Below are 19,695 nucleotides of genomic sequence, written 5' to 3' on the forward strand. Positions count from 1 at the left end.
AAATGTTTATTTATTTTGAGAGAGGGAGAGAAAGTGTGAGTGGGGAGGGGCAGAAAGGAGAGAGAGAATCCCAAGTAGGCTTCACGCTTTCAGCACAGAGCCTGATGCGGGGCTCAAACCCATGAACTGTGATAATATTTCCATAGCCTAAATCAAGAGTCAGACGCTTAACTGACTGAGCCAAGCAGGCACCAACCAGGGGGCAGTTCTATTCCCCAGGGACATTTGGCCACACAGCTATGGTATTTAATGTTCTATGTGTTTACACTAAATTCAATAAAAATTCTTACATGTGCCTCATTCAATATATATGGATTTGGTGGGGAGAAGGAGGTTGCACTTAGTTTTAACTGGTTGATTGTCAACCTGACTGGAAATACCTAAGAGAAGACATTTAATATGGATAAAAGTAGAAGGGGGCAGGGAATATTGTGGGGGGGGGGGAGGTACATGCACAAGGAAAGAGAAAGAAACCCTAACTTGCAAAGGCAGATAGAAATTTAGAAGGTCACATCCAGAGTAATTGAAATAGATGTTGGAAATATGTGGATCTAATGTTGGAAAGAATTAGAGGTTAAGGGGTAGGTAAATAGAAGGATAAGGAAAAGTAAAGAGTCAAATAGAATAAAACCAAAAAAACGGTATGTGCATTGAAAAGGAGGTGGGAGAGAAAGGGAGGGGAAGAGAGGAAGGAGGTGGGAGGCAGCAAGAGAAGACGCATCTTTAATGGATATTTAAGAAAAAAGCAGGGTCACTTGCATGGCTCAGTTGGTTAAGAGTCCGACTTCGGCTCAGATCATGATCTTGTGGTTTATGGGTTCGAGCCCTGAGTCGGGCTCTGTGCTGATAGCTCAGAACTTGGAGACTGCTTCGGATTCTGTGTCTCCCTCACTCTCTGCCCCTCCCCTGCTTGTTCTCTGTCTCTTTCTCTCAAGTAAACATTAAAAATTTTTTTTTAATTAAAAAAAAGAGAAAAGGAAGGCAGAGCTTTGTAAGAAGGTGAAGTAGACATATGTTTTTTTTTTTTAAAAAACCTTCTTTATTATGAAGCATTTTGGGGGGGGGTACCCCCAAAGAAAGGGCAAGTAGTGTAGGGAGGTTAAGTTGTTACTGAACAGATTCTACATGCTAGGCACTGATCTAAGTGAGGATCTGACATGGAAAATAAGCCCGTGAAAGACCTTACCTTCTTGGAGCTAAGAGTCTGGTAGACCTAGAGACAGAAAAATAAACAACATCAATGATATACGTGCAAAAAATAGTAAGTGCGATAAAGAAGATGAAAGAGACAGTAGAACATTACCGTGACAGGGGCATAGCTCAGTGATGAGGTGTGTGAGAACAGACACCAAGATGGGGAAAAGGAGCCAGCCAGGGGGGTATTCTGAGCAGGAGCTTTGCGGGGGGGGGGGGGGGGGGGGGGGTGCAGACCAACAACGGAATGTGCCCTTGAGAAGCTGTCAGAAGGTCAATGTGGCTAGAGTAGAGGGGACAACAGTCGGTGAGGAAAGTCATTAGGGAACGGGTCGGTCAATGTGGCTAGAGTAGAGGGGACAACAGTCAGTAAGGAAAGTCATTAGGGAATGGGTCAAATAGGGCCATGTGGGGAGTTGGGTTTCATCTTCAGTGGCCTGGGAAGCCATTAGGGTTTCAAATAGAGAAATTTCATAGTTTAATGAATATTTCATAAGGATATACCTGGATTTGATAACTGTATCTGCCACTTATTAATTATGTGTCCTGAACAAAAATTACCTCATCTCTCTGGACCTCAGCTTCTTCCTTCCTGAAGTACAGATAGATGATAGTAAAAGTTACTGCATGAGATTGTTGTGGAAGTGATGTGTGTAAACCATTTTGGAATGTGCTTGCCACAGGTCAGTGTTCATTATGTGCTAGCTAAAAATCACAACAACAGCAGATTGGATCAGCTTTGGACCAGTGGGAATATAAAGTCACACAGCCTCTGGAAAACAGTGTGAAGGTATCTCAAAAAGTTAAAAGTAGAACTACCCTACAATCCAACAGTTACACTTGTGGATATATATCTAAAGGCAAAAACCATTATCCTAAAGAGATATCTGCACCTCTGTATTCACTGCGGCATTATTCACAAGAGCCTAGATGTGGAAACGACCCAAGTGTCCATCAGTGGATGAATGGATAAAGATGTGGAATATACAGATAGTGAAATACTATTCAGCCATGAAAAAGAAGGAATTCTTGGTGCACCTGGGTGGCTCAGTTGTTTAAGCATCCGACTTCAGCTCAGGTCATGATCTGACACTTCATGAGTTCAAGCCCTGTGTTGGGCTCTTTGCTGGCAGCTCAGAACCTGGAACCTGCTTCAGAATCTGTGTTTTCCTCTTTCTGCCCCTCCCCTGCTTGTGCTCTGTGTCTCTCTCTCAAAAATAAACAAATAAATTTTAAATTGAAACAAAAGGAAATCTTGCCACTTATGACAACATGGATAGACCTCGAGGGCAGGATGCTGAGTGAAATAAAACAGATCCCATTTATATGTGGATCTTAAAACAAACCAACAAAAACATCCAGACTCATGGGAACAGAGAACAGATCTGTGGTTTTCAGGCTGGGGGGTAAGAGGTGGGGGAATTGGGTGAAGGTGGGTCAGAGGGTACAAACTTCAGTTATAAGATGAATAAGCTCTGGGGATGTAATAGCATGGTGACTGTAGTTAAAATACTGTATTATATATTTGAAAATTGCCAAGAGAGTAGACCTTAAGAATTCTCATCATGGGGAAAAAAATTGTCATTATGTGAGGTGATGGACATTAACTAAACTTATCGTGGTCAGTATTTCACAATATGTACATATATAAAACCATTATGTTGTACACTTCATTTTTTAAATTTTTTTAATGTTTATTTATTTTTGAGAGAGAGAGAGAGAGAAAGACAGAGTGCAATCAGGGGAGGGGCAGAGAGAGAGGGAGACACAGAATCTGAAGCAGGCTCCAGGCTCTGAGCTGTCAGCACAGAGCCCGACGTGGGACTCAAACTCAACGACTGCAAGATCATGACCTGAGCCAAAGTCGGACACTTAACTGACTGAGCCACCCAGGCGCCCCTTTTTTTTTTTTTTAATGTTTATGTATATTTGAGAGAGAGAGAGCACAAGCAGGTGAGGGGCAGAGAGAGGAGGACAGAGACTCCTAAACGGGCTCTGTGATAACAGCAGGGAGCTGGATGGGGCTCAAACTTGTGAACCGCGAGATCTTGACCTGAGCCGAAGTCAGATGCTTAACCGACTGAGCCACCCAGGCACCCTGTGTTGTACACTTTAAACTTACACAGTGTGTCTATTATAAAAATCTGAGCTCTGTGGAGAAATAAAAGGGACTTGAGAAGCAGCTTGGAGTTCCTGTCTGTTGTTGTCAATCATCCTGCTGAGACAATATTCCTCTGGTCATCAGCATCCTCTTGCCTGCATATCTGTGCTTGCTAACCATGCGCGGAAAGTCCATGGAGGGGGAGACAGAGACACAGGGTCCCTGGCCACTATCGATGGATTTAGTAGAACAAAACTGAGCCATACAGGGTAAGGCGGCAGGCTGGCACGGGTGTTTTGCTCGAGGTATTCCTTTGATGACGCTGTGCCCATGTGATACCCAGCAAAGCTCCTTTTCAGCTGAAGTATATGCCAGGCCTATCCAACATGGAATTCATTGATAAAGCTCTAAGCAGCCTCGAGGCCTGTGACCTGGGAGAGTGACTTAGGCTGACTTTATCGGCAGTGGCTCTTCTTTTTCATTATATTTGCTATTACCAGAGCTGATCTTTTTTCTTAAAACCTGTTAACCTTATACAAGGGGATGGGACCATTTGAGCTCTCCGACAGGAAGCTGATGGGAAATTGTAAGCCTCTAAAATAGGTTGAGAGCTTCCCGTTGTTCAGGGTCCTGGCAGAGGTTACTTAAAAAAAAAAAAAAAAAAGGAAGGGGGGTGAGATCGGAATACAAAATCTTGGTGTGTTTTTCTGGGATTGCCCAGTTTCTTCCCTAGGGCCTGTGTTTTCTCAGCCCGTGGGGGAAAGTTGCAATGGCTTTATGCATCTTACAGACAAAGCTTGTGAGTGCCCCAGTGTCGGTGTGGGGATGGTAGGACAGGTCATATGTTCAGAACGCTGTTTGTAGCTGTAAACCAAGAAAGACTGATTTTCCACAGGTAGGTGGAAAGGTGTTCTTGAGCGTTTAAATGTGTACACACTTTAACCTGGCTACAGGAATGCATGGTATTTCTTGCTTTCAAGCCAGTTAGTGAAGATTGTAATTGGGCATATGTATGAGTGACTTTAAAATCCAGGCTCTTTGTTGAACCCTTTATATGCGTTTCTCACAAACACATACACACAAGCATTCATATATTCTGTTACACCAAATGTACTGATTCATTGATGGAAGCTCAAAAGTGTCAGGAAAGCAAATAAATAGCAAAACTGCCTTCTGTTGTGCTTTCAGTAACTTCACTAAACACAGTTTTTTTTTCTGTGGGCTAGGTTACTGTTTTAAGAAAATGGTGGTAAGCTGGGGCTCCTGGGTGGCTCAGTTGGTTAGGCAACCGACTTTGGCTCAGGTCATGATCTCACGGTTCATGTGTTCGAGCCCCGAGTTGGGCTCTGTGCTGACAGCTCAGAGCCTGGAGCCTGCTTCAGACTCTGTGTCTCCCCCTCTCTCTGCCCCTCCCCTGCTCACACTCTGTGTCTCTCTGTCTCTCAATAATAAATAAACGTTAAAAAAAAATTTAGAAAATGGGGGTAAGTGTAACAGGAAAACCAATCAGCTAAGTAGTTAGGATCACTGGCTTTTGGGTGAAATAAACCACGTTTACCTTCTAGAGGCAACATTTACCAGCTGTGACCTTCCAAGAAACCTAACCTCGCTTGAGTTTGTTTTCTTTAAAATGGGGATTAATCACTGTGCCTGCCTCATGGGATTCAGTGAATGAAATCCTATGTAAATATATTATATATATATATATATACACACACACATATATATAATATATGTAATATATATGTATTTAATACTATATATCATATATATGATGTATAATATATATTTATTTATCAAATATTATATATTTATTTTATATTAAATGAATATGAAATGTGAATATAAAATAATATATTCATAAATTACATACTATATATTTTATTTTTATATTTTGTATTTTATTTATATAGTATATATTATATGTATATTTATAATAATTATATATATTTTATCACTAAGAATTACATTTTTGGAAGAAAGCTAGTTGTTGATTTTGGTACCCTTGCCTTTGAGGAGCTGATAATGTCATGAAAGAGACAGGCATGTATAAAGAATACTGGAAATATCCAGGTGAAGTCGGTCCTGCATTAGAACTGCAGGTAGAGAGCATGGTCCCGAAGAGAGCAGTGTGTTCCCGAGTAGCAGAGCAGAGTAGGAGGTGAAATGAGCTTTGGTAAGCAGGTAGTTGGGTCAGCAGAGGGAGAGTGATTCAGGTTGAGGGGGCACAGTGAGGCAAGTTTCTGGAACATAAAAAAAAATATTTAAGAATAGATTCACACAGAGTGCAGTATCTGGGGAGGAACATCATAGAATAAGTCTAGGAGAGGAGGTGGGATTGGTCAAAGCATGACTCTTTTCCCTGTAATTTAAATAAATCCAAGTAGCCCCATGCTCTTTGCCAATTCAAAATGGGTTTGGGGTAGTTATGATACCAAAAGCAAATTTAGTTTTATTCATTTATACATTCCACCTAACATCAACTATTTAAACAAACTTGAAAAGTCAAGCTCATGCATTTAAGTCAATATGCAATGCATCTGAACTTTTATAAAAGCAAATAAATATTTAAAAAAATAGTCATCTTCTAATTAATGCACCAGAAACCAGACAGATTTCTATTATATTTGATCATCTGAAGCTTACAAATGTCAAAGTCAGTAAACAAACAGAGAAAACACCAGAACATGTATTTAACTTTCAGTATTTAAAAAGATTGAAACTCGAAAGCACACCCTAGGTAACTGATTGTGAATCTAGAACCAAATTAAAAGAAATGACAGCAGGAAGTACACTGAGCATGAAGGCAGGCATTAGAATAACACTGAAATAGGTCTGCATATTCTTCAAGAACACAACATAGGACAGAGACATGGGGCTATTTAGAAGGAGGGCAAGACTTTCTAAGGTTAGCATCCTGGTGTTAGTATTGTACCAAGTTGCAATGTCAGAAGCAACTCTCCATGCTTTAGAAAGTGGAGACAGTGAAACACATTTTTTAGGGATTTCACCCAGAGTGGTTAAATGACAAAGTTTCTGTTTTTAAAGAGGTAGCCTTCTTGGTTGGCCACAGAGAGCTTATTTTTCTTACCTCATTCCCAGGCCAGTGTGGATAATTGAGGTATTTAAGACATCCTGAGGGATAGCTTAGATTTTTGTTACTCTTTCCCAACATAGTGTCTATATGCTACTAACTGTATAGGACGGCCAGTGCAAAAGAGAAAGTAATCAAAACTTTAGAGGGAATATTCTTAATTCTCTTTTTGTGAATAAAAAGCAAATGACAGTTTCTGCAAGTAAACATGGCATTTGGGGAAAAAGATGAACAAGCAGAGAAATGTAATTATCCTAAACTGTCTCTTTTAAGGTACATTTTTTCCTGTACTCATGTGAGAATTGATAGGAGTGTTTTGCAGAATGGATTACTAATAAATCACATGGCTTGGGGAAGAACATTTACATTCATATTTCTATTTCATTTTTCTGAAAAAGCTTAAGTGGTTCTTTCTCTGGTGATTTTTAAATTTAGTCTTGGGGATCTGAAGTTCAGGGTCCACATATTTAGATGTACACATTCAGTGTAATAAGATTAAAAAATTTTTTGTGGTATATTAACTTTTAGATCCATATTGTCAAATTTAGGAATGTTCCACTGGAAGCTAAACCAAGATCTCTGTATGTTTTTTTGATGAGTGAGGATATGTACACACAGATTGAATAGCTTTTCTATTACACAAGTTTATATTATGTTCAGCCTTGTAATAGCAAATTTTTCCATTTCTCCTCTTATGTTGTCTCATTCATAACACCCATTCCACAGTGTAGAAAATTGACAGAAAAAAAGAGATATCTGTATCTTTTCCAAATCCACGCTGATTTAGCTTGAGCAGAAGTAGAAGTAATCACAACCATTTGTAGATGACTTAGGCTGTAGACAATAAAGTTTGTATTCCTGGAACAAAGAGTTGATTACTTAATCTTATTGAAAAGGCTACTATCCATTTCCTACCAGAAAGTGAGATGCCAAACCAAGGTCACAGGGGACAGAAAATATTGCTTCCCAAGAAACTGTGGTTGACAGGACTGTTACAGCCCAAAGGAATGCTGCAAACATCACTTTTCTGGGAGAGCCGTGGCTCCATCCAGCAATCAGCAAAGCTTTGTCAATGTATTAGAACAGAGCCACTTCTTGGAAACTGGCAACTCATCTCTGTATACTTATGAGGTAACACAGCATGCTGTTTTTTTTTTTAGAGAGTTTGCATTAGTTCGGTTGAATTTCAGTTGTGTTATACGTTTGCTAATTGACATAATCCCTGCTTTGACCATTGGATGTGTTTCTGGAATATCTGACGATTCTTACAAGGAGAATAAATATTCAGTTAAGTAGTTTTGTGTAGTCACTGTAGTGTGAAGTTCCTTGCAAGAGTGACTTAGTGGATGTTGAGATAGACCATCTATTAGCATCAATTCCCAGGAGACTTGTGCTCTTAGAAATTGCCATTTTTGTTGCCACTAGGGGTCCATTTCATGGACAGAAATAGCAATGACACAGAAGAATTCAGGCAGTGTTTAGAACCATCTTACATAAAGAAGGAAGAAGAATAATTACGATAAAATTATCTAATATGCAGAATAGTATCTAATGAATATACATATATACTATAAATAAAATTTAAAAATTGCACTTATCATAAAAAACACTTCTGACCCCTCTGGCTTCATGACAGCACTTTACTTACTTTGTTTATACTAACACCAGCCTGATGGTATCTGGACTGACATTTCTTCCATTTTCTGAAATATGGAAACTGAGGACACAGATAAGTTGCCTCATGAAGTCACAGAACTATTAAGGGGCAGAGGTAGGATTTGAAGCAAGGTAGACTGGTTCTCGTGGCTTCTGTCTTGTGTGTTTGTATCTGTACATGGAGAGAAAATTATAATACAACCTCTCAGGATACCCGGGTGGCTCAGTCGGTTGAATGTCCAGCTCTCGATTTCAGCTCAGGTCGCGATCCCAGGGTCATGGGATCAAGCACTGCATTGTTGTCCACGCTGAGTGTGGAGCCTGCTTAAGATTCTCTCTCCCTCTCTGTCTCCCCCTCTACCCGCCTCCTGCTTGTGCACGCTCTCTAAAATAAAACTTAAAAAAATCATATAACTTCTCATTGCGTTTGCCCTCAAATATCATTGTGAATTATTTCATTTTCTTAGTACAGCTGAATGTTCACTGTGTCACATTTCCTCAAGAGGTTGGTATATTAATTAAGAACCAAGCTATAGTCTTTATTTTTTTTTTTTTCTTAATTTGAATCCTTTATATAGGCAATGTGGGAAATAGCTACATTGTATCAGATGTTTGAGACATTGGGAAAACATGTGTGTCCCTGTAGTAAGGAATAAAAAGCTCCTTGTGAGAGACAAAAAATCCAGGTCTGGTTGCTCTTTCAGTTGACCTTGAACCAGATTAAGTTTTCAGGGCATCATATCAAACCAGTACATTTCCTGCTCTAAACCCCTCTTGGGGTTGTTTTAAGGCAGAGATCAACTATGAGCATTAATAAGAACACAGCAGCAACCAAAACCCAAAGGAAGCTATAGACAGGAAAACAATCACAATGGTAGCCATGCTCTTCAAATGGAAGGCCAGGTTTGTTTTTAAAAAGGATTTGAGTGACACCCAAGTTGCTGGCGCACTCGGTGGGCAGGGCTTAAACTCCCCTTTCTGCCTTCATTCTGCTTTCCTGATGTTCAGTTCTGTTGCCTAACTGGAGTGCACTGAACTTCAATTTGATAATTGCATCTTCAAATCCCTTAATGAAGGTGCCTATCAAAGTATAAATAATTACCCAGTAATTTTGTATTTGCAAACTCCATCCTGGCTGTTTATGCCTCTCTGTGGTTCAAAAGGGAGGTTCAGGGGCCCACCCCACACTTTTCCTAAGTCAGGGAAATTTCAGGAGCCCAGAGGATGGCATCTTAGCACACTTTCCCACTCAAGAAGTTCTCCCTCTGCTCCCTCCCGGCCCTGACCACCATCTTTTCTCCTACCTTTTATAAGTCCATCGGAGAGCTGCCTTTCTGTTTTGGTGCTGCTCATGCAGACATCTGCCTGCATCAGGGGTGCTGCCCTGGAACTCTAGGGTGCAATCCCTTACCTCCCCGAAGGCCCCCGGGACCCCTGTGAGCCTGGGCTGGGTGCTCCTGTACTTTCTCCTTAGGAATCTGTTTTGTCCTTTGGACAGTATCTGCCTTAGCTCAGGGAAGACGCTCACCAGTGGCCTGTTGGGCTTCTTCCTTCATCTTCCCTCTGGTTCATATGTTTCCGGCTGAATCCCTTAATTATGCACAAGAACCCATCAGTGGAAGTGCTGGGGATCTTCCAGGAGGCTAATAGCCAAGAAGACAAAAAACAAAACGTTACAGAACAAAAACCTGACAGGATTTGTAAGTGTTAGTGGGGGTGTTTCTCCCAGGCACCTGTGGAGAGGGTGTTCTTAGCGGCGGGCCTCATAGAAGTGAAGAGAGAAGCTGCAAAGCTGGCACAAGCCAGGTGACAAACCCAAGGCTTTCTGGGCTGGTGTTTTCCTCCTAGATACTGTTTTTAAACACGTGGACTTGTTAAGAGCCAGTGCAGCTGACAACCCCTCCAGAAGTATTATTCTTAAAAGCTGCACTAAAATTATTCACCTCATGTAAAAACAAGTGTGATTTACATCTAATATGGGTAATTACTTTTACAGTTAATTAAAAGCGCTCTCATTAAGCCCCTGCTGTGATGCCAATGCATAGCTCTTATTTGCAAACAGACCCTTGGTATGAGCTTACCTTGGTGACATATTGCTCCTACCTGAGAGGGGGCTGCCTTCCTCAGTATCAAATTTAAGTGTGCTGAGCCAGCAGCCCTGGGCTGCCAGGGTTCCTGCCAACTCTCTCTTGTCCCCTGATAACTAAGCTGCAAAAAAAGCGTAGGATGAAGAGAACAAAATAATTCATGGGGGTGAGGGTGCTCTCCTCAAAAAGGGAAGTCACAATTTTAAGATGAAAGCTTTGCTATCTTTATTCGCAGAAAGGCTGCATTTGGGAATTGTTTTGTGGTCTTTTGGGCTTTACCGGTTTTTCCTGCTAGCTCTCTCCCAACGAAAATATCCCATAACCACCCCTGCCCCCCGCCAAACACACACAAACACAGACACACACACACACACACACACACACACACACATAAAATTCCTCCAGACATTTATAAAGTCAACAGCATTGCATTCTGAGCTAGCCAACTAAAGTAGATTCTACTCTCTTAGTTGAATGGATTTATGTCGAGAACTTAGTTTACATACATTATTTTTGCCATTTGTATGAATTCATGCAAAATAGCTCTGAAATAAAGTCTCAGTCTTCACATTTAGATTGAAACTTTTTAGACTATCGTGTGCGTTGAAACAGGGATCTCGATCACACTGAACCTTCTTAAACACGTAATAATAAAATGCCTCCTCAAATGATCACATCCCTGGTAAGTAATTCAAGCTTATTGATTAAAGCATACAGTCATTGAGATTTAAGTTTTGAGGGAGCAGATAGATTGTGTTATTTCAAGACGTGTACAGACCCCACGAATGGGATGCTGTGGTACATTGCTAGGTGCTTTTGGTATTTTGCGAAGTTATTTGCTTCCATCTGCTGGCCATATGTGAGATTGCAGGGGCTGAGCAAATTTGTGAATGGAGACCTTGCATGCAGTGGATAAAATATGTCACTTGAAACGTTTTATGCTATTCTTTATGTATTCAAGTAACCTTATTTGAATCTTGGTCTTTTGAGCTGAGTGAACACAGACTGAAGAATCTGGCAGCAAGGCACACATGACTACAAATTTGTACTAACTATGGTTACAAGACAACACAGTCATTTTTTTTTTTTTTTCAAAAATTTTGGGGCACAATCATTATCTTTAAATGAGTCGATTATATTTAGAATACAGATTTAAACATTCAGATGCAAGGACAAAATATGGCTTTGAGGAAGGCATAAAGTGCATAGAGGGTAGATAGATTTCAGTTCATCTTATATCATTAATGAAAAGTAAAAGTATATATAAATGAAAAGTAAAGTATATATAAATGAAAGGGAGCAGGTACTACCCCCAAATATGCCTCTTTGGCATAAGAATTATTTAGGGATGTTTACTTTAGGGAGGCTCCTGACTCAAAAGAATCTGTGAAAAGAGAGAGGATGCCCTTTTGTGAGAAAAAAATTTACATTTATAAGCGAAATCTCCATTTGTAAGGGTGTCTCCCTCCCTGTACCAGGAAGTAAAGGATGAGTCTAAGTCTCCAGAAACTCTGATCAAGAGGCAGTGGCTTAAATTGCATACCAACCTTATACTTGTTTCCTGTGCTTTGACTGAGGTCAACTTCCCACCTGACTTTTTGTTTTTGTCATTAGCTGAAGATGTTAGCTAAGGTGATGTCTGGGGACCTTTTAAGAGTTACTCAGTTTTCCTAGGTATGTCCTGTGTATACAGAAGGTATAAACTTCTGTTTAAACTTCTGTTTGTTTTTCTGTAGTTAATCTTTTATTATGGGGGATATTAGCCAAGAACCCAGAAGGGTAGAGGCAAACTTATTTTTCCCTCCCCTGTAAAATGTTAATTCAGAATTTAAAATGAATTTGTGGATTCTTTTTGGAGTGTGGTGTTGGAAAATATTTTTTTCTTAATATTAAAACTATCTTGTCATAGCGTTTGTCCCATTTGAAGAGAAAGAACAAAACATCTGGATTTCTCCCCCAGTAGAAGGGTAGTTGATTATAAACCCTATTTGGGCTTGTCATGTGAATCCTGGTCCTCCAGCTCTAGAGAGATGTTTTAAGCTATAGGTATTTCCTTTGAAATATTCTCTGGGACTTGGTGATTATCTGAGCCCAGGAGAACAATGCCACATTAGAGATATTGACCATACTTGACTCTTAGTCCAATATAAGCAGCCTAGTCTTTTCTCTATATTGCCCTTCCAGGGTTGATACCTGAAATCATTAACATAGATTTCAGGTGCTGTCTTCTGAAAACACAAGGGCCTGTGGTCATAACAGCATGCAGTTGCACTGGAATCGCCTGTGTAAATGGTTTTTTTTTTTCTTCCCTAGGGGTTGGCTTTCATGGGGTGGTCCCTGGATCATGCCTTTCTTTTCTCAGTGGTGAGTAGGCAAGTATCAAGAGAGATTTACACCGGAAGCTCCTTGAGGCTCTTGATCAGTTTCCTATGGCTTCTGTAAAAAATTGTCACAAATTTGTGGCTTACTACAGCAGAACTGTGTTTTCTCACAGCTCTGGTGGGCACAAGTCTGAAATCAACGATGGGGTTTTGGCATGGTGGTGGAGGTCTGGAGCCAATGGCCAAGAAAGAACTATTCCTTTTTTTTTCTTCCACTTATAAGATAATTCCTTTTTTTAAATGTTTATTTATTTATTTTGAGAGAGAGAGGGAGTGAGCACTGGAGAGGGACAGAGAGAGAGGGACACAGAGAATCTGAAGCAGGTTCTGCCCAAATCCCCAGTATAGGGCTCAAACTCATGAACCATGAAATCATGTCCTGAGCCAAAGTCAGACGCTTAACCAACTGAGCCACCCAGGCACCCAGGAAAGGATTCTTGAGAGGTCTAGGATACAAAAAGATTTTATTAAAGCATAGGGACAAGACCCTTGGGCAGAAAGAGCTGTCCCAAGATTGTGAGGAGAGACTGATTATATACTTGGGAGTTGGGGGAGGTAAAGTCAAGGGCAAGTTCCTAAAGGGATTTTCATATGCTAAAGAAGACTCACAGGATATTAATGGACTAGCTATTGTCAAGCTAAGGTTGTTTTTCCCTCTAGCAAAGCATTAACTTGAAGACAGTAGGGGGTTCCTGGAGAAATGTTCTACTTTGCCTGCCTCAAGTATTTGTCAATGGGCTGTGGGTTATAAAATTTAATTTCATTTTTCATTTCCTTCTGCCTTTGTTTCCCATGTCATTCCCCCCTGAATAATTTTAACTCAAATCTTTAAGGATGCTAAGGGTGAATGGTTTCATCTTATTTATTTTTATTTTTTTAATGTTTATTTCTGAGAGAGAGAGAGAGACACACACACACACACACACACACACACACACACACACACACACAGCATGAGTGAGGAGGGGCAGAGAGAGAAGGAGACACAGAATACGAAGCAGGCTCCAGGCGCTGAGCTGTTAGCACAGAGCCCGATGCGGGGCTTGAACCCACAAACCACGAGATCATGACCTGAGCTGAAGTTGGATGCCCAACTGACTGAGCCACCCAGGTGCCCCTGGATGGTTTCATCTTCTGTCAGCAGGGTTACCTCCTACCAGATTCTCTGCGAGTGAATGCTTCCCTTGCCTCTTCCAGCTCCCAGTTGTTACGGGCACTCCTTGGCTAGTGGCTCTGTCACTCCAGTCTCTGCTTCTGTCTTCATATGGATATCTCTTCTCTATCTCTTAAAAGGACACTTGTCATTGGATTTAGGGTCCATGAAGATAACCTTGATGATCTCATTTCAAGATGCTTAATTACATCTGCAAAGACCGTATTTCCAAAGAAGGTCACATTCACAGATTCCAGGGTTTGGGACATGGACATATCTTTTGAGAGTTAGTATTCCACCCACTCTAGACTCCTTGCTTCTAAATCCTTGGAGGCCTCCAGAATCTCACTGGCAGACATTTATCCCCACCTGTTCACAGGGACCTTTAACTTCTGGGCATTTCGGAGCTGTGAATGGTGCTAATGTATGATACAGGATGATGGTTCTCTGAATTGTGGGCATAAATATCCCTGACCTACAAAAATCATCAGAAACAACTACCATACAAAATGCAGAAGAAATTAAGTTTCTCTGGGGAGAGAGAACGGCTTTTGAAAAGAACAGATACACAAGTGCTTTGATGTCTAAAAGCCAGAAGAACTCAGAAGAAACTTTTTTTAAGTTCTCAATACTCTGCTCAGAACCAGGTCTCACAAAGACACTTGGAGGGTGCCATCAATGATAGCTAACATTTATCCATGACTTGACATATGCTAAGATTTTGCATGTGTTAGATATGCCTCCCAACAAATGAAGTGGCTATCATTTTCCTTATTTTACATACAGGGAATTCAGTTATATGAACCCAAACAGTGTGACTCCTTAGCATGTAGAAAATCCTATCTGTTGCCAGTGATTAAGCCACTGTTTGGAGTTTTCCAACTACAGAAAGGAGAATGGCTGGCTTCTGTGGGGAAATTGATTGCTTAGTGATGAGTCCATGCCTCCAAATTCATCCTTAACACTTAAGTACTTGAGCTGTTTTCCTAGTGAAGTCATCAAATGGGGCTGAAGTACTTACTCGACTACTCTGGTTCGGAAAAGGTCAGGTCGGAGCCCATCCGGAGACACCAGCTCTACGAGGAGCGATCGGAACAATAATTTGTTCCCGCCAAAGTGACATTTTTCCAATTTGAGCCCAACATTGTTCAGAAGCAAGCGCAGTCCCCTGTGGTGCCTCCCGTGTAGATCTGCAGTGCATGACAAACCAACAATATCATCTAAATAAAAAATCCAGCATGGGTTTAGTAAATTAATCCTGACAAGAATAAATCGAATAATCTTAGGGAGATGGCAAGAGCTCTGATTCTGCCAGATGGCTTTTTTCAGTCACTTGCATGGGTCCGTGGTGGCAGATTAAAAACAAAAACTTGCCTTTGGCTTCTTGATTTCGTTAGTTAGTTGATTAACACCTCCCACTTCTTTGTGGGGAAATCAAAACTGGATATGGACTCTTCCCTGCACACTCCACATATTTTCACTGGAGGAAAGAAAGGAATGCATACTTCCCCCGGTCAGAATAGCATAAAACAGATGAGGAACTGCTTTATCTTGCCTTGTTTCTAGATGGCATCTCCTGGGTTTAAAAATAATTCATGATTTTCATCACTCCCATACTGAGTTAATCACTATGTGTCTTAGTGGAGGAACTCCAAGAGAGTTGTTAGTAAGAGTAAAGGTTCAGGGTCAATCAAAGACCTCAGCGATTAAATAGGGGTGTGGTGAGAAAACCATGACCCCATGACCCCAAGACTGGGGCTTTGCAGATAATCTGGGAATCTCGTTGCCTTAGTCAGTTTAGGCTGCCATAACAAAATACTACAGATTGAGAGACTTAAAACAAGAGAAATGTATTTGCTTACAGTTCTGGAAGCTGGAAGTCCAAAATCAGGAAGGCAGCAAGGTCAGGTTCTGGGGAGTACTAGTCCTGGGTCAGAGATGGCCCCTTCTCTCTGTGTTCTCACATGGCCTTTCCTTTGTGCATGGATACAGAGAGAGAGGGAACAAGCTCTTTGGTATTTCTTCTTAAAATACCAGATAAAGTTCCCCCTTTTATGACCTCATTTAACTTTAATTACTTCCTTAGAGGCCCCATTTCCAAATATAGTCACCCTGGGGGTTTGCGGCTTCAACATATGCATTTTGGGGAACACAGTCATTCAGTCTACACATTTTTTAAGTAAAAAAAAATTGTTTATTTATTTTTGAGAGACAGAGAGAACAGAGTGTGAGTGGGGGAGGGGCCGAGAGAGGGAGACACAGAATCTGAAGCAGGTTCCAGGCTCTGAGCTGTCAGCACAGAGCCTGATGCAGGGCTCAAACTCAAGAAAAATCATGACCTGAGCCAAAGTCAGACGCTTAACCGACTGAGCCACCCAGGCGCCCCAGTCTACACATTTGTTAAAATGCAGATTCTAATTCAGTCTATTTGGGGTGAAGCCTGAGATACTCCATTTTAACAAGCTCCCAGGTGATGCTGTAGTTTCTGGGGCACAGACCCCACTTTGAATAGCTAGTTTCTAATATTACCCCTATGTTACAGATAAGACAACTGGCATTTTGGAAGGTAGAGACACTTGCCTAAGCTACACAGCTCTCATGTTATGGCACCACACCTGGGATGCAGGAGTCTGGCTTCAGCATGAACTGCTAGTCATGACACTGTTCAGCCTTAGCCCCTAGCAGAATGCCTGGAGGGATTGCTAAAGCAGGGATCACTTCATTAGGTCTGGGTGGGGACCAAGAATATGCATTTCTTGGAGGTTCTCAGGTGATGCTGATGCTGCTGTTATGGGGACCATGCTTTGAGAATCACAACGGTGCCTCTTCTCTAGATAATTTTGCTTTAGATGTCCCTCCTCTGCATAGAAAGGAAAATAATGCCTGGGTGGCTCAGTCGGTTAAGCATCCAACTCTTCATTTTGGCTCAAGTCATGATCTCATGGTTTGTGGGTTGGAGCCCCATGTCAGGCTCTGCGCTGATGGCTTGGAGCCTGCTTAGGATTCTCTCCCCCCACCCCTCTGTTTCTCTCCCACTCATGCTTGTGTACTCTCTCTTTCTCTCTCTCAAAAATAAAATAAACTTAAAAAAAAAAAGGAAGGAACATAATGAGACATAGGGCCTGAATTATCCATACTGACCAACCACCTTGACTAAAACAAAATAAAATTACCTGAAAGAGTGGAAAGTGCCTAGTGTAGGAGCCATTTCCAGGTGTAGACTTATGCTCCGTCGTTGTGTGACCTAGGATGAGTTACCTAATCACTCATGTCAATATTTTTATGGTAAAACTAAAAACGCCAACCTTGCTTGGTTGTGGGGAGCTTAGAGACAAGTATGAAAAACACCTGCCCAGTTCTGGGCACCAAGGAGTCATTCAATCATTGTTCACTGTTTCAGTCTCATTTTACAGATATTGAAACAGTCTGTTACATAAAAATAACCAGCAAACAAACAATAAAAAAAAACCCAAAACAAAAAACCCCCACAAAATGACAAAAAACAAGAACAACAAAAAAACAACCTTCACCTTATGATATTGTCTCCTTAGGTTCCATTCTTGATTCATACAGACCTAGAATTTCTTGTGCTTAATAAATCACCATGGTAATGGCCTTCCACTTAATCAACTTTCTCCCAAGGACGCATCAGCAGAATAGACCAAAGTACTTATCAATGAGAGAATAAATATTTCTATAGATTTAACTTACCCCCAAGCCATTATTGTTTGAAGACCCCTACACTATTCTGCTACCCATAGCCCCCCATCTCCATTCTAGAATGGTCAGGCCAAAAACCTTGGAATGGTTCGTGGCCTATGTCTTTCTCTCATATTCCACCTCTAATCCTTTAAGACACCTGTGGACTCCATCCAGCTTCCACCTCTGAGTATATATGTGAAAGAATTGAAAACAAGGACTTGAACACCCATGTTCATTATTCATCATAGCCAAAAGTTGGAAACAACCATCCATGGATGAATGGGTCAACAAAATGTAATGTGTACATAGAATATTCTTCATCCTTAAAGAGGAATGAAATTCTGACATCTGCTACTACATGGCTGAGACTTAGATGAAGACATGCCAGATGAAATAAGCCAGACACAAAAGCACAGACACTGTATGATCCCTCTAATATGAGTGTTATACAGTGAATTGTACCCTATCCCCAAATTCATATGTTGAGGCTCCAACCCCCAATGTGACTGTTTTTAGATATAGGGCCTTTAGGAAGATAATGGAGATTTAAAAGGTCATAGGGTCCTAGCTTGATGGCACTCATGTCCTTATAAGAAGAGGAAGGAATGCCAGAGATCTCTCCTTGCATATAGAGAAGAGACCACATGAGGGCACAGTCAGGAGGTGGCCATCTACAAGCCTAGAAGAGAGTTCTTACCAGAAACAAACCCTGACAGCATCTCAGTTCTGGACTTGTGACCTCTGGAATTGTGAAAAAAAAAAATAGGTTTCTTTTATTAAAGTTGCCCAATCTGTGGTCTTTCGTTGTGGCCGATGTAGCAGACTGACCCTATGAGGTACCTAGAGTAGTCAAACCCACAGAGAAAGAAAGTAGCACTGAGGCCGCCAGGGACTGGGGGCGGGAGGAGTGGGGACTTAGTGTTTAATGGGAGCAGCATTTCAATTGGAGGATGAAGAAGTTCTACAGATGGAGGGTGGGGATGTTTGCGCGACAACGTGAAAGCGCTTCATGCCACTAAACCACTAAACACTTTGAATGGTCAAAATAGTAAATGTTACGTGCATTTTGCCACAAGATAAAACACGATAAAACTTGAGTGGTTCCTCACTACTTTCAGAATAAAGCCCAACGTCCTCCTCAGATCTCATCTCCCACTATTTTCCTAATAAATTTCTCTCCTGTCCCGAGTCTTCCTTCCTCCTTCCTGTAGCTTAACTGTGTCCGATACTTGGCACTTGCTCTCCCTTGCCTGAGATGCTCTTTCCCCAGGAGCAGGCTCATCCCCTAACTTCCGTCAAGCCTTTGCTCAGTTGCCACTTCTCTTAAAAATATTTTTTTAATGATTGTTTTGTTTATTTGTTTATTTATTTATTTATTCATTTATTTGAGTGTGTGTGTGTGTGTGTGTGTGTGTGAACTGAGGAGGGGAGGAGAGAGAGGGAGACAGAATCCCAAGCTGGCTCTGAGATGTCAGTGCAGAGCCCCACGTGGGGCTCAATGTCATGAACTGTGAGATCCTGCCTGGAGCCCAATTCAGTTGCTCAACCTCCTGAGCCACCAGGACGCCCGTGCCACTTCTCTTTAAATTTAAAATTTTATTCCCCCATCTTACATTTCCATTCCTTTTTCCATGCTTTATTTTTCTTCGTAGTACGTATCCTCTTATAAAATACCATTTATTGATGTTTCTTTTTTATTGTCTTTCTCTTCTAGCAGAATGTAAGCCTCTCCAGGGCAGGACTTTCCATGTGTTTTGTATGTTATTGAGTCTTCATTTCCTAGAGCAACAGTGCTGAATGTATATCTTCTGAATGCATTAGTGAATGAATATTGCAATTACATATGTGGGGTGGGGGAGACATTTTATCTAACTGGTAAATTCCTTGAGAGTAGAAACCATGTTTTTTTTTCATCTTTACATTCCAGAGCAACATGAAAAAGTGCATAAAAAAGTAGATGTACAATAAAGATGGATGGAAGGAACCATGGATGCATGGATAAATGGATGGATGGATGATGGATGGATGACAGGGTGGATGGCTGGACAGACAGAAACATAAAAAAATAGGTGGTGATGGTTTTGTGTTGAAGGAAGGTAGATTTGAGTATCCTAAATCTGGAATGAGAGAGTTGAGGGCAGTTCCTGCTGATGTGAATAAAGGTATTGGGGGGGGGGGCATATTATTTTATGAGCCATCAGCTTCTCTTTGTTGTGGCCTCTGATCCATAGCTTTTGCCTTCACCCCACATCTGCATGTAATAAAGCTTAGTTATGACATCCATATGTCTCTAATGCAAACACCAGGGCATATACTTCTTAAAAGGG

General features: G+C 41.1%; 1 protein-coding gene and 1 long non-coding RNA gene across 26 annotated transcripts in view; one reads left to right on the top strand and one right to left on the bottom strand.

Moving 5' to 3' along the window:
- Positions 1-19,695, top strand: part of RBFOX1 (RNA binding fox-1 homolog 1) — a 2,061,409-nt gene that overhangs the window by 1,120,979 nt on the left and 920,735 nt on the right. The gene's annotated exons all lie outside the window — the stretch shown is intronic.
- On the bottom strand, positions 5,208-15,635 carry LOC109278459 (uncharacterized). Its single transcript, XR_002085672.2, has 5 exons — positions 15,529-15,635; positions 14,688-14,856; positions 9,574-9,688; positions 8,038-8,217; positions 5,208-5,538 (listed from the first exon to the last, which is right to left on the bottom strand). It is a non-coding gene; the product is annotated as an uncharacterized LOC109278459 (long non-coding RNA).

Source organism: Panthera pardus, unplaced genomic scaffold, assembly GCF_024362965.1.
Source record: "Panthera pardus isolate Hobbes unplaced genomic scaffold, ASM2436296v1 HiC_scaffold_5, whole genome shotgun sequence".
Taxonomy (NCBI): Eukaryota; Metazoa; Chordata; class Mammalia; order Carnivora; family Felidae; genus Panthera; species Panthera pardus.